The following is a 14057-nucleotide window of genomic DNA, read 5'->3' as shown; positions in this document are numbered from 1 at the left end:
CACTGTGGTTAAGGCGTTGGGTTGCTAACCTAAGGTTCAGTAGTTTGAACCCACCAGATTCTCCATGGGAGAAAGAAGAGGCAGTCTGCTTCCTTAAAGATTTACAGCCTTGGAAATCCCATGGCGCAGTTCCGCTCTGCCCTATAGAGTCGCTATGAATCAGAATCGACTCCATGGCAGTGGGTTTGGTTCGGTATACTCCTTATTACTGTAACAGGTTGATTTGCCTCTCAAAAAATATGTTGAAGCTCTAATCTCCAATACCTGTGAGCATGACCTTATTTGAAAGCAGCATCTTTGCATACGTACTTAGGTTAACATGAGACTACACGGAAGTAGGATGGGCTCTAATCCAGTAAGACTGGTCTCCTTAAAAGAGGAGAAGAGACAGGAAGAATACCATGTGATGACAGAGGCCACGATTAGAATGACAATGTCACAAGCTGAAGAACACCTGGGGCTACCAGAAGCTGAAGAGGCAAGAAAGGAGCATGGACCTGCTGACACCTTGGCTTTGGACTTCCGGCTTTTACAACTAGGAGAGGATAAATTTCTGTTGTTTTAAGCCACTCAGTTTGTGACACCTTTTTTACTGTAGCCACAGGAAACTAATACAGTATCTGTCCCTTCCCAAACCCACACACTACCATAGAATTGATTCCAACTCATAGCAATCCCCATAGGGTGTCCAATGCTATAAATCTTTATGGAAGCAGACTGCCTCATCTTTCTGCCTTGAGGAGCAGCTGATGGGTTTGATCCACTGACCTTTTGGTTAGCAACCCTATGCCTTACCACAGTGCCACCAGAGCTCTTTCTATCTCTTCCAAAGGCCCGATGAAGTTGGTATTATTAGCTCCCATTTGTTAGCTAGGAGCCATGGTGGTACAGTAGTTAGGCACTTGGCTGGTAACCAAAAGGCCAACAGTTTGAACCCATCAGCTGTTCTGTTGGGAAAAGATGTTGCAGTCTGCTTCCATAAACCTTACAGCCTTGGAAACCCTTTGTGGCAGTTCTACTCTGTCCTGTGAGTCAGAATTGACTCCATTTGCTAGAGGAGAAAATGGAAGCTCAGAGAAATTACGTAATTTGCCTAAAGTCACACACTTAGTTCAAGGTTATTGTTAGTAGCCATCTAATTGATTCCAGCTAATGGGGACTCCATGTATGCAGAGGAGAACTCTTTCTTAGGGTTTTCAAGGTTGTGACCTTTAGGAAGCAGATTGTCAGGCCTGCCTCCTGAGGTGCATCTGGATGGGTTTGAACCACTGGCCTTGCAGCTAGCAGTTGAGTGCTTAACCCGTTGGTACCACTCAGGGACTCCTAGTTCAAGGTAGAGGCTGAGGGTTTTTTTTTTTTTTTTTTTTAATTAATGCATCTTATTGAAATATAATCTATGTACAGTGAAATACACAAAACTAAAGTGACATGGGTCAATGCATTTTTTTTTTTTTTTTTTTTTTTTGCAGTGTTCCCTCCCCTCCCCTCCCATCGCTGGCAACCAACAAGGAAAGTTTCCCTCCATATGTAAACCTTTCCTTGACCCTCCACAACAATGAACTAATACTATATTTGCCCTTCTGTGACTGACTTATTTCACTCAGCATAATGTTCTCCAAGTTCATCAATATTATGCTGTGTTTTGTAGACTCTACATAATTTTTTAGTGCCACATAGCATTCCATTATGTGTATGTAGCATAGTTTGGTCATCCATTCTTCCATTGATGGGCATGTAGGTTGTTTCCATCTTTTTGCTATTGTAAAGAGTGCTACGAAGAACATGAGCGTGCATATATCTGTTCCTGTCCTGGCTCTCACCTCTCTAGAATATATACCTACTAATGGGATTGTTGGGTCAAATGGTTTCTCAATTTCAGCTTTCTAAGGAATTGCCATATTGTTTTCCACAGTAGTTGTATCACTTCACAGTCCCACCAGCAGTGTGTGAGAGTCTCAATCTCTCCACATCCCCACCAGCATTTGTTATTTTCTGTCGCGTTGACTCTTGCCATCAGTGCTGGGGTAAGATGGTATGTCATTGTTGTTTTGATTTGCATCTCTCTGATGGCCAATGATCAGGAGCATCTCTTTATGTATTTGCTGGCCGCCTGAGTATCCTCCTTGGTGAAGTGTCTATTCATATCTTCTGCCCATTTTTCAATTGGATTGTTAATTCCTTTACTATTGAGGCGTTGGAATTTTCTATAAATCTTAAAGATAAGTCCCTTGCCACATATGTAATTATTGACATGTATGAATTTGCTGCTGTCATTTTTGTTATGTGCTTTTTTGTGGTGTCAATTTCTTTGTTCCATATAATTTTCTGTGCTGAGCTTATTTGGTTTGTGAATCGTGTTATCATTTCCTTCGTTGCTATTGTTTTAATATTTGCTAAATATTTGTGCTGGTCCTCTTTTTGATTTTGATGTGAAGGTTTATCATTTTTCTTTGAGGTTACCCTGTGATTTATAGTTTTCTTCCCAAGTTTAGAACAGTCTGTTCTCTCTTGTAGTTGTCTTGACTTCCCTACCATTTAGGAGCTCTATAACTACACAATTTTTTCCCTCTTTTTGGTTTGTAGTTGTCCTCATTTGTCAATTGATGTCTCTGGTTCCCTGTTTACAATCTTCTAGGCTTATTTACCTTGGATACTCCCATAGCTGCATTGGTTTCTGGGTTATATCACCATGTGTGTTAATGGTCAGTTGTTGTTTGCTGTTGTTGCTTCTCTGTTCAAAGAACTCCCTTTAGCATCTCTTGTCAAGTTGGTCTGATTTTAACATATTCCCTTAATTTCAGCTTATCTGGAAATGTCCTAATTTCGCCATCATATTTGAGGGACAATTTGGCCAGGTACCTAATTCTTGATCGGAAATTTTTCTCTTTCAGAGTTTTATATATACCATCCCACTGTTTTCTTGTCTGCTGAGAAATCCAAGCTTAGTCTTATTGGTTGCCTCTTGCAGGTAACTTTTAGTTTTTCCCATGCTGCTTTCAGGATTCTTTCTTTGTCTGGTTTTGGTGAGTTTGATGATGATAGCTGTTGATGATTTTCTTTTGGGGTCTATCCTGTTTGGAGTTTGTTGGACTTCTTGAATGGATATGTTCTCATCTTTCTTCATACCAGGAAAATTCTCTTCCAACAAATTTTTGACAATTTTTTTCTGTCATTGTATTTGTCTCTTCCTCTTCTGGAATCCCAATGACCATGTAGCTTATTCCTTCTGATGGCATCCCATATGAACCTTAGGTTTTCTTCATTTTGTTTTGATCTTTTTTCTGATTGATCCCTTTCCAAAGAGGTATTGCAGTATTTGTCTTCATTCTCACTAATTCTGTCTTCCATTGATTCATTTCTACTCCTTTGCCTGTTCAATATCTTATCTATTTCTGAAAATTTAGTATCAATCTTCTGGATTTCTATGTGTAGATTTTGTATCATTTCTAATTTTTCATTTATTTTGTCATTTCATTCTTGTATTGTCTTTCAAAATTGTTCTAGGGTTTTCTCTGTGTTTTCCTCAGTTTTGTCAGTGTTTTCCTTGATCTATCTCTCAATTCATTCAAGATACCAAATATAATTCTTTTGAATTCCTTATCAGGGAGTTTCAATGCTGTGTTTCCTCTGGGATGTGTTTTGGGTCTGTATCCTGGTCCCTTGTTTCTCCTGCTTTATCCTGGTTGTTTGTATGGACTGTGATGCTCTGTTGTCTCTGAGGCATTGTGACATTTTTGTGTTTATATTTAATTGGTGATTGTATGTTGGAATGACTTGCCCATGATTTTCATTTTCTTTGTTTTGTTTGGATGTTATCTACATAAGCAGGGTACTGTGCTGTGCTCCTCTATTTGCTAGTTGGCAGCACTTATACACTCACCACCTGTCTTCTGTCCTGTTGTCAGCATCCTGTATGTCCCTGTTGTCCTTGGCAAACAGAGCCTATTCTTAGGTGCCTGGAATCTGAATGAGAGTCCTGTCACTTTAAAATCCAAAATAGGCACCACTTGTAAAGATTCAAACGGACTGTGCCCTCAGTTACTTTAAATCCAAAATGGCCACTGTTTGTAAACATTCAAAATGGCTGCATCCTTGGTCACTTTAAATATCCAAAATGACCACCACTTGTAAATAATCAAAATGGCTGCACCCTCTGAACAGCTGCAAGTCCACAGCTCATGTTGTCTCCCTCCTTGTTGTTTCTCTTCCCAGTTCTAGGCCACCAGCGCAGTCATCCCTGCAGCCCTTGGTGACCACAGCTGATCTTTAGGTCAATTCTCAGGTCCCAATATCACTTGGAAATACTCAGGCTGTTGGTCCCATCAGAGTAGCTGAGAGTCCACTGCTCTTACTGTCTCCATATTCACTGTTTTCATTCTGGTTTTTCCACCAGTTGGTGCCTAATCCACTTCTGTATGCTTCCTTTCAAAGCTCAGGGCTCCAGGATTATCTTCTGTATCTCTATCAATTAGTTTCTCTTTTCTTTGTTGAAGAGGGTCTGTGTCGCTTGTTTGCCTGTTCCTCCATCTTTTAGAGGCTGAGTTTTAACGTAGTTCTGTCTGAGTCCAAAGTATACATGTCTCTTTCTAGACCTATACTGCCACACTTAGAGTTTCTTATGTTCTCTCCTGACACAGGGATGTTGGATTAAATCAAGTAAAGTAGAATCTGGAATGTAACTTTTCTGGATATCTTCAAAAAACATACTATTTTTCCTCCTATTTCTCATTCTCAGTGTCTTATGCATGTAGCAAGCAGTTAAAAATAGTTGTTCCTAATATTGAAAATCTGTATTTTCTCCCTTTTGTTTTTCTTCATTTTGATTAGTCTTTATAGGAGTTTATCAACTTTGTTATTCTTTCAAAGAACCAGCTTTATGTTTTGTTGATTTTTTTTTCATTCTATTTCATTTATTTTTTTATCTTTATTATTTTTCTTCCTTCTAATTTCTTTGGACTTTTAATTGCAGTTTCCTGAGATGGAATTTTAGATCACTGAGTTTTCAGCCTTTTTTTTTTTTTTTTTCTTAAGCATAAAATTTTATAACTATGAATTTTCCTCTGAGTGCTGCTTTAGCTGTGGCTCATAAATTTTGATATCTCTTCATTTGTATTGAGTTAAAAATATTTTAGATGAAAAAATATTTCAACTGGTGGACCATGATCGTGAGGGGCATCAAGCTCAACTGGCACAACATAGTACAAAAAAATACTGTTTTACATCTTCTTCGGTGAGTAATGACTGGGGTCTTAACAGCTTGCAAATAGCCATCTAACATGCAACTATTGGTCTCTTCTCATCTGGAGCAAAGAGTGAAGAAAATCAAATACGCATGGAAACAGGTGCTCTAAAAGACTAATGGACCATAAGATCCTCTGCCTACATGGCCCTGAGATCGGAAGAACTAGATGGTGCCTGTCTACCAATTCCAATCACTCAGAAAAGGATAAAAATTGGAGACCCCGGATAGAGCAGGAGAAAAGAATCTAGAACAACATTAAAAAAGACCAGGATTATTGGTTGGGTAGAGACTGGTAGAACCCCCGAGACTATGGCCCAGAGTCAACCTTTGGGCCTAGAATTGAACTCACTTCCATGGCTTAACTCTTACCCAAACAAACAAACAAAATATATGTTTTTTTTTTTTTCTAATTTTCATTGTTATTTAGAAAATGTGTTGCTTAATTTTCAAACATTGGGAAATTTTCTAGGTTTTTTTTTTTTTTTTTTAATGTATGTGTTGAATGAAGAATTAGTAAACTAATTTGAGACTCCTTTTAGGGAATTAAAAGAGCCTTAGAGGAACAGTGGTTGAAATGCAGGCTGCTAACCAAAAGTTCAGTGGTTCAAACTTATTAGTTGCTCTGTGGGTGAAAGATGTGGTAGTCTGCCTATCACTGAATGTTCACTAAAGTTCCTTGTAAGCATTATTTAAATGTAAACCAATCACAGAATTTTTACTGAAGTTCCTTGTATTTTCTTATAGAAACTCCCCAAACTGTTTCCTCTTTAGATCACTTGGTTCAGAATCCTCTTCACCTTGTGATTCCCAATTTACAAATAACCTTGTCTCTCAATAAAAGCTCTTTATTTTAACTTCAGCCAGACTCTGCCATTTTGCTCTGGGATAGAACCCACCCACCGGTGCCTCAGAAGATGTGGTGATCTGTTTCTCAAATCCTATGGAGCACAGTTCTACTCTGTACCTATGGGGTCACTGTGAGTCAGAATCAACTTGATAGCAACTAACAAGAGCAATGTGTATGTGTGTGTATATGCATGTGTATACATATCTAGAATTTCAAATCCAATAGTCTGGTCTCTAGCCAATAGTTCAAGGCAGTCACTTTCACCAGCACACTTGCAACTTTGAGATCTATGGATTATGGTACTTGACCAAAAAATGCAATGTTAGCATTGTTTTGCTAGTGTCAAATATATCTTTAACAACCAAGACATATTTCCCAGCTAAAGTTGGGAAATTGTCTCCACTGATTAGATAACCCCCAACTGAATGGTCATTACAGTAGCTCTTCAGTCTGATGAAATATGCAGTCAGACGCATGGATGTAGTGCTATATCTGTCCAATGCTGCGATATAATCCAGCAAATTAGCAAAGCATTGATAGCCTTGTGGAGCACACTGAGGGCTACAGTGTGGTGGCCTGCCATCTCCTTCATCAGATTTCCAGAGCAAGCAATTTTGTGCTATCCATGATTAGTCCATGAGGAATAAACACCCTTTCTAAATCTTCAGTGGAATGGTTAGACAAACAAAATAAATCTAGGTTGTAACCTGGTTCATAGGAGCCAAGTGGTGAGAGTAGTTTACGATTGGCTGCTAGGACAGTCCTGAGTAAACAAACCTGCCATTTTGCTTGGTGTGGAACCCAAATTAGGCAGCTAACCTAAAGATTGGTAATTCAAGCCCACTCAGTGGTATTATGGCAGAAAGGCCTGTTGAACTGCTTCTGTACAGTATACAGCCAAGAAACCCCAAGAGGGCACTTCCACTGTGTAACACTTGAGGTTACCATAGGTAATGGGCCAGCTGACAACAACAACCTGATTCAATATCACTCATCATGATATGGGGCTGTGAGTTGCCTGATGGAACCAGCGAGGACCAGGAGCATAAAGTTATTTTTAAACTAGCTGTTTGAAATTGGCATGTTATCAACACTGGTTACATGCCCAAACCATCTCATAAGAATACACATAAGCTCTTAGTAGGGTGGTCGGGCAGAAAGAGCATGACTACAGGTTTGTTTACCCAGGATTGTTCTAGTTTTAGCACTGAAAACTCCATACCCAGGAACCCTCTGTCCTGAGCAAACTGAGACGACTGGAATCAGAGCCCTAGCTCTGCCACTAACTAGTTGTGTGACTTGACTATGTCACTTCATCTTGGGTGGGAAAGACCTCCTGTTGTGAAGACCTTGTGGTAAAGCCATGCCTGACAAAATTCAGAAACAAAAAGTAGGTTAGAGGTTACCAGGGGCTGAGAGGGACGGGAAGAGGAGTTACTGCTTAGTGGGCACAGAGTTTCCGTTTTGGAGGGTGAAAAAGTCTTGGAAATAGATGATGGTGATGGTCACACAACACTGTGAATGTAATTAATGTCACTGAATTGCACACTTAGAATGCCAAATGTCATGTTATATATATTTTATAGAGGGAGAATTGATGCCTTTGAATAATGGTGTTGATGAAGAGTGTTGAATAAACCATGAGCCGTCAGAAGAATGAACAAATCTGTCTTGGAGGAAGTACAGCCAGCATGGTTTTCAGAAGCGAGGATGGTGAGGCTTTGTCTCATGTATTCTGGACATGTGATCAGAAGGGACTGGACCCTGAAGAAGGGCATCATGCTTGTAAAGCAGAGGGTCAGAGAAAAAGAGGAAGGTTCTCAATGAGATGGACTGACACAGTGGCTGCAACAATGGGCTCCAACATATCTTTCATTGTGAGGATGACACAGGATGGGCAGCCTTTTGTCCTCGTGTGCAGAGGTTGGGATGTGTCAGAGCCAAGGGAACAGCACCTAGTAATATTTTACTACAATTAAACCAAAGGAGTCCTGGTGGTGCAGTGGGTAAGCACTCGGCTGCTAAACCAATAGGTCAGAAATTTGAATCCATCCAGAAGCTCTGTGGGAGAAAAGAACTTGTAACCTTCTTCCATAAAGATCAGTACCTGGGAAACCCTGTGAGGCAGTTCTACTGTATCCTTTAGGGTCACTGTGAGATGGTCACAGGTTAAACAAACCACCATGCCTGGCACTCAGGAGGTGCGCATGAACTAATAGTTAAATTTGCAGTCAGCATTGCCTTCTGGGATCTAGGCACCATGCACTCCCTGGGGCCTGCCATGGTCTGACACTCCATGGGAAAGGTCCTTCCTTCCAGTACTGCCCTGGTTGACTTTGTATATGAGGTGTTTGTCTCTCAGATATTTGCAACCCAAGGACTTCTTTCTTCTTTTAAACAAAAGAAAAAAGGAAGAAAACTGAGCAGGGTAGTTTGAGCTATGACCCAATGGCATTTGAGGCTGGCATCTGATTGAACATACATGGTACTATAAGGTTATAGTATATCTTTTGAGTTTTTAATGTATTTGATGTCCGGTGGGGAGAATTTATAAGAAAAGCCATTGATATTTAAATCCATTTGCAGAAAACCATGTTTTTAAGTTACAACACGGTGTCACCTGATTTTCAAGAAAGTCAGCAGCCCTGGTGGCGTAGTACCTAAAGTATGTGACTGCTAACCGGAAGGCTGGCGGTTCAAACCCACAGGCACTCCTCAAAAGGGAGACTGGGCAATCTACTTCCGTAGAGATACAGCCTCAGAAACCCAAGGAGGGGTCGCTATGAGTTGGAATTGACTTGTTGGCAGTGAGTTTGTTTTTTTGTTTTGGTTTTCAGGAGACTTGAGACCAAGCTTCCAGCTTAAGCAAAGGACTGGTGCTTTCTATTTGCTGAGTCATTAAAGGTACTGAGTTGGACTCAGGCATGAGGGCTAATGACTGTGTCTGCAAGTGCTGGCAATAGATAGGGAAGTAAAATTAGTCAGCCTTTCGGTATGCACTGGATGTATTTTTTTTTTTAACCTTTTATTGCGTCTCTTTGCTGAAATAAGATGACTAATGGGTATTTCACAAGAAAAGCAACTTGGTGAAAACCCCTAGGAAGGAAAAGATTGGTGTTGCTGAAGGGGTGAACCAAGTGGACAGGAGTTGGCTGTAAGGATATTCTGGAAAGACAAAAATGCCAAACCAAAGGAAGCTCCCTCCCCATTTCCTCAAATCCAAGAAGCCCATTCATTTCACATTTTCTCATTGCAAACATTGGGAGTATTTTCTAATTGCTGTGTTTATTTTACAGGTTGTTTTCCCCTGAAGAGTTGCTTTTTTTTATCGATGGCACATATAATAATTAACGGGCACTTAAAATAGGGAAATGTGTTATGCTAAATTCTGATGTCCTTCTACCTCCTACTTTTATCTAAGTCAAGGAAAGCTCAGTAGGTCAGCTCTGTGGTTATAAAAGTTCATCATTTTCACATGAAAAGAAAAAAAAAGAAAACCAACACTAACATAACTTGATTGGAAAAAAAAAAAAAAAAAAAACATAGCAAATAGTAATCAGGTTCCCACCACGTGCCAGCATGTTGTCCTGTGGTGGCTTCATGTTGCTGTGATGCTGGAAGCTATGCCACCAGTATTTCAAATACAAACAGGGTCACTCGTGATTTCAGCTGATCTTCCAGACTAAACAGACGAGGAAGAAAGGCCTGGCATTCAACTTTTGAGAAGCAGTCAATGAACACACTATAGTCACAACAGAATATCTTCTGACCTGGTGCTGGGAGATGAATCCCCTGGGTTGCAGGCATTATACAGTAGTCCCAATGATGGGCTCAAGCATGCTGGTGATCAGGAGAATGGCATGGGACCAGGCAGCCTTTCATTCTGTTGTACACGGGTGGCCATGAATCTGAGCCAACTTGACAGAAATGAAAAGCAATCAATCAGGCTTAGGGAGATGAGTGTTGAGGCCATCCATTTGTACCAGACTCAGAGCTCCTTACAAGAATTATTTTTCACTGAGTCCCTTGTGTCTCCTGGGTGGTACTGTGTGACATGGATCAAACCAGTCACTTATTTGTAGCTTAAACTTCCTGACTCACCCAGATAGGTAAGCTCCCTGAGCAAGGCTCTTACTTACAGCACAGCCAAGAAGAAGACTTCACTAGATGACAGCGATGTCCTCATGCCAAAATGGAGATGTTAACTGTGAGCACTTAGCAATTAATATAAGATGTTCCCATTTAGAGACCCTGAGAAATAATATGGTGAAAAGTATCTGACACAGAAATAGCACAGAGCAGATACTCAAACAACAATAGTTCCATTCCCTCTCTCTCAGTTCAGTCACTCCACCTTTCTGCTCCACATTATGGGATTATAAAATTATTCTTATAGTCCAGCTCAGGGCCTTGAAGAATAATAAAATACAGTTACATGCTGCATAACAGCTATTCAGGCAACCTCTGACTGCATATACGTCCAAGGTCCCAGAGGATATAACAGAGTTCAGAAGTCCTGAATGGAGAACAGGATGTAACAAACACCAATAGTTTCCCGCATGCAACATGTGTATCTCATGTCTGTTGTGTGCCAAGCGATTGTGCTGTCAGGCATATTATGGTACAGTACATATATGCCCTATAATACTTCTATCTTGATGATTGTAATAAATGTCTATGTTACTGGTTCATGTATGTACTTTCCACCTGAAAAGTTGACCACAAAACAGTATATGGCTTCGATTCATAGGCAGCAGTGTTCAATCTCTTGTATCCCACATCTCTTGAGTATTGTACCATTATCTCTGTTTAATTCTCTTCCATGGTGCCCCCAAAGCAGCAAATGCAGTGCTAGTGACAGCAGCAGGAAGAGGAAAAAGAGAAGCATCTATTTCGAAGTGAAACAACAGGTTATGAAACAACATGAAGGTGGAAAATCAGTGAACGGTAAATACGCTCATGATTGAGGCATGCCACACTTGACAATCACAATGATCCTCAAAAACAAAGAGAAAATTCTCCAACTGTTAAAGGACCAGCCCCACTGAAAGCTACAAGGCTCATGGAAAGGTAAGAGAGAACTCTCTGAGATATGGAGAAATTGCTAACAATGTGGATTGGGGACCAGACACACAAATGAATCCCTCTGAGCCTGTTGATGATCACTGCTAAGGCATAAAACTTGTTCAAAATCTTCAAAGTAAAAGCAGGACCAGACTAAGATATGATGTTCAAACAACGTCCAAATCACATAGAGTTCTATTTCTCAGCTTGTATCATGAATGTTAAGTGGTGCATAACTTCACAGACAGTAACAGTCCTTTCAACAAGAATGACAACAAGAACAGGTATCTGCTGAACAGTTTAGGTGCCAGGTCTATGCCAGCCAACATCGAGACACCCATTCACTCCCTTAATCCTCCCCATATTCCTGTGAGGTGGCTGCTATTATGGCTCCAGCCCCTCTCAGTTTTTCTAAATAATAAACTGTATTTTTCAGAACAGTTGTAGGCTTATGGGATGACTGAGCAGAACATGCAGGGTTCCCACACATGCCTCTCCCTACCCACAGGTTCCCTGTTTATTAACATCTTGCATTGATGTGGTGGTGCGTGTGCTACAATTGATGAACAAATAGCGATGCTTTAATTAACTAAAAGGGGCCCTGGGGGCACAGTGGTTAAAGGGTCAGCTGTTAACTGAAAGGTTGGCAGTTCAAACCCACCCAGTGGCTTTACGGGAGAGAGACCTGGAGATCTACTCCTGTAAAGATTACAGCAGGGAAATCCCCACCGGGCAGTTGTCCTCTATCACAAGTGGTCAGTATGAGTAGGAATTGACTTAACAGTGCTCAACAACATTATGAACTATAAAGTCCACAGTCAACATCGATGAGGGTCACTTTTTATATCATGCTGTCCTATGGGTTTCGACAAATGCTTAATGTCATGTGTTCACCTTCATAGTGTCATACAGAATAGATTCACCACCCTAAGAGCCCTCTATTATTTTCCTTCACACCAGGAAGGACGAAGGCTTAACAAGATTAAATAAAGAACAGAAGGACATAAATATGAACTGTCCACTAGCTTGGATTTGAACCCAGAGAGTCTGACTCCAGAGCCTAACTCTTAATCATACTAGAATCAGTAAGTAGAGTCTTGATAAACTTGTGAGGAACAGGCCAATATGTAGGGCTTAATAGCTGCCTACATACCTTCCCATCCCAGTGTCATTTGGTTTCCAGAAGCACTCTGTGACTAGAATGAGTGTTCCCATTCTTAGTTAGGTGGCGTCGAGTTGTTTCCGACTCATAGCGACCCCATGCACAGCAGAAGGAAACACTGTCTGATCCCGCGCCAGCTCCACGATCCCTGCTATATTTGAGCCCATCATCGCAACCACCATATCAATCCATCTTGTTGAAGGCCTCCCCCTCTTTCGTCGACCCTCCACCCTACCAAGCATGACATCCTTCTCCAAGGAATCGTCCATTCTGACAACATGACCAAAATAGGTGAGACGAAGTCTGGCCATTCTCGCTTCCAAGGAGCATTTCAGCTGCACTTCCTCCAAAACAGATCTGTTAGTTCTTTTAGCAGTCCGTGGTACTTTCAGCATTCTTCATCAGCACCACAACTCAAAAGCATCAACTCTTCTTCGGTCTTCCTTATTCATTGTCCAGCTCTCACATGCATACGAGGCCATTGGAAATATCATGGCTTGTGTCAGGCGCAACTTAGTCCTCAAGGAGACATCCTTGCTCCTCAGCACTTGAAACAGTTCCTTCACGGTTGACCTTCTCAGTACTACACGTCATTTAATGTCCTAACTGCTGCTTCCGTTGGCATCGATTGTAGAACCAAGCAACGTGAATTCTTTGACAACCTCAACCTTCTCTCCATTTATTGTGATGCTGCTCATTGGTCCAGTTGTGAGGATTTTTGTTTTCTTTATATAGAGATGTAATCCATACTGCAGACTGTATTCTTCCACCTGCATCAGTAAGTGCCTCAAGTCATCCTCACTTTCAGCAAGCAAAGTTGTATCGTCTGTGTATCTCGGGTTGTTAATGATTCTTCCTCCAATCCTGATGCCACGTTTTTCTTCATATAGTCCAGCTTCTCAGATTATTTGCTCAGCATATAGATTGAATAATTATGGGGAAAGGATACAACCCTGAAGCACTCCCTTCATGATTTTAAACCATGCAGTGTCCCCTTGTTCCATTCGTACGACAACCTCCTGGTCGCAGTACAGGTTCCTCATGAGTACAATCAAGTGCTCGGGAATTCCAATTCTTCTCAATGTTATCCATAATTTGTCATGATCCACACAATCAAATGCCTTTGCATAGTCAATAAAACACAAGTAGACATGTTTCTGGTTCCCATTCCAGTGAGGCAGAATTACTTGCCCAAAGTCACACAACAATAAACAAAATCTAGATCTTGAATGTGAATCCTCTGATGTTTAGTCTGGAAGACTGGCCACACTGTAATTATTTCAGCTAGAGTTTCTTCATCTGGAAAGTGAGGACAGCATCTACCTAACTGGCATATAACACCCACCTCCCAGAGCCCAGAGTGAGTACTATCCAAAAAGTCCTAGGAGCTTCCATTAAGCTCTCAAAAGATCACAGCCAACCAGTATTTGAAGTTCTTAGAGTTGGAGTCTATGCTGAAGAAGAAGGGCAACACTTTCCTGAGAGGGAAGAAAAAAGAAAGAAAAAAAAAATTGTCCTCAATGTTGCTCCGTAGAGGTCAGGGTGGTTGTGGTTTCAGATGTCCAGACAGGAAGAGGAAGCCAAAATCAGAGATGTCAGACAGAAAGAGGAAACCAGGATGAGCAGTGTCCACACAGGAAAAGGAAGCCAGGGTCAGAGGTGTCTAGACAGGGAGAGGAAACCAAAGTCAAGAGTTTCAGACAGGAAGAGGAAACCAGGGTCAAGGGTATCAGACAGAAAGG

At 41.0% G+C, this 14057-nt stretch overlaps 1 pseudogene; it reads right to left on the bottom strand.

Annotated features, from left to right (window-relative positions):
• LOC103204858 overlaps positions 1 to 10275 on the bottom strand; it is an 11445-nt pseudogene extending 1170 nt beyond the window's left edge.
• Between the last annotated feature and the right edge of the window lie 3782 nt (positions 10276 to 14057).

This window comes from Orycteropus afer, unplaced genomic scaffold (genome assembly GCF_000298275.1).
Source record: "Orycteropus afer afer isolate SDZICR_OR568_19922 unplaced genomic scaffold, OryAfe1.0 scaffold00262, whole genome shotgun sequence".
In the NCBI taxonomy this organism is placed as follows: domain Eukaryota; kingdom Metazoa; phylum Chordata; class Mammalia; order Tubulidentata; family Orycteropodidae; genus Orycteropus; species Orycteropus afer.
The sequence above is the reverse complement of the archived record's forward strand: the minus strand, read 5'-3'. Positions and strand labels throughout refer to the sequence as shown.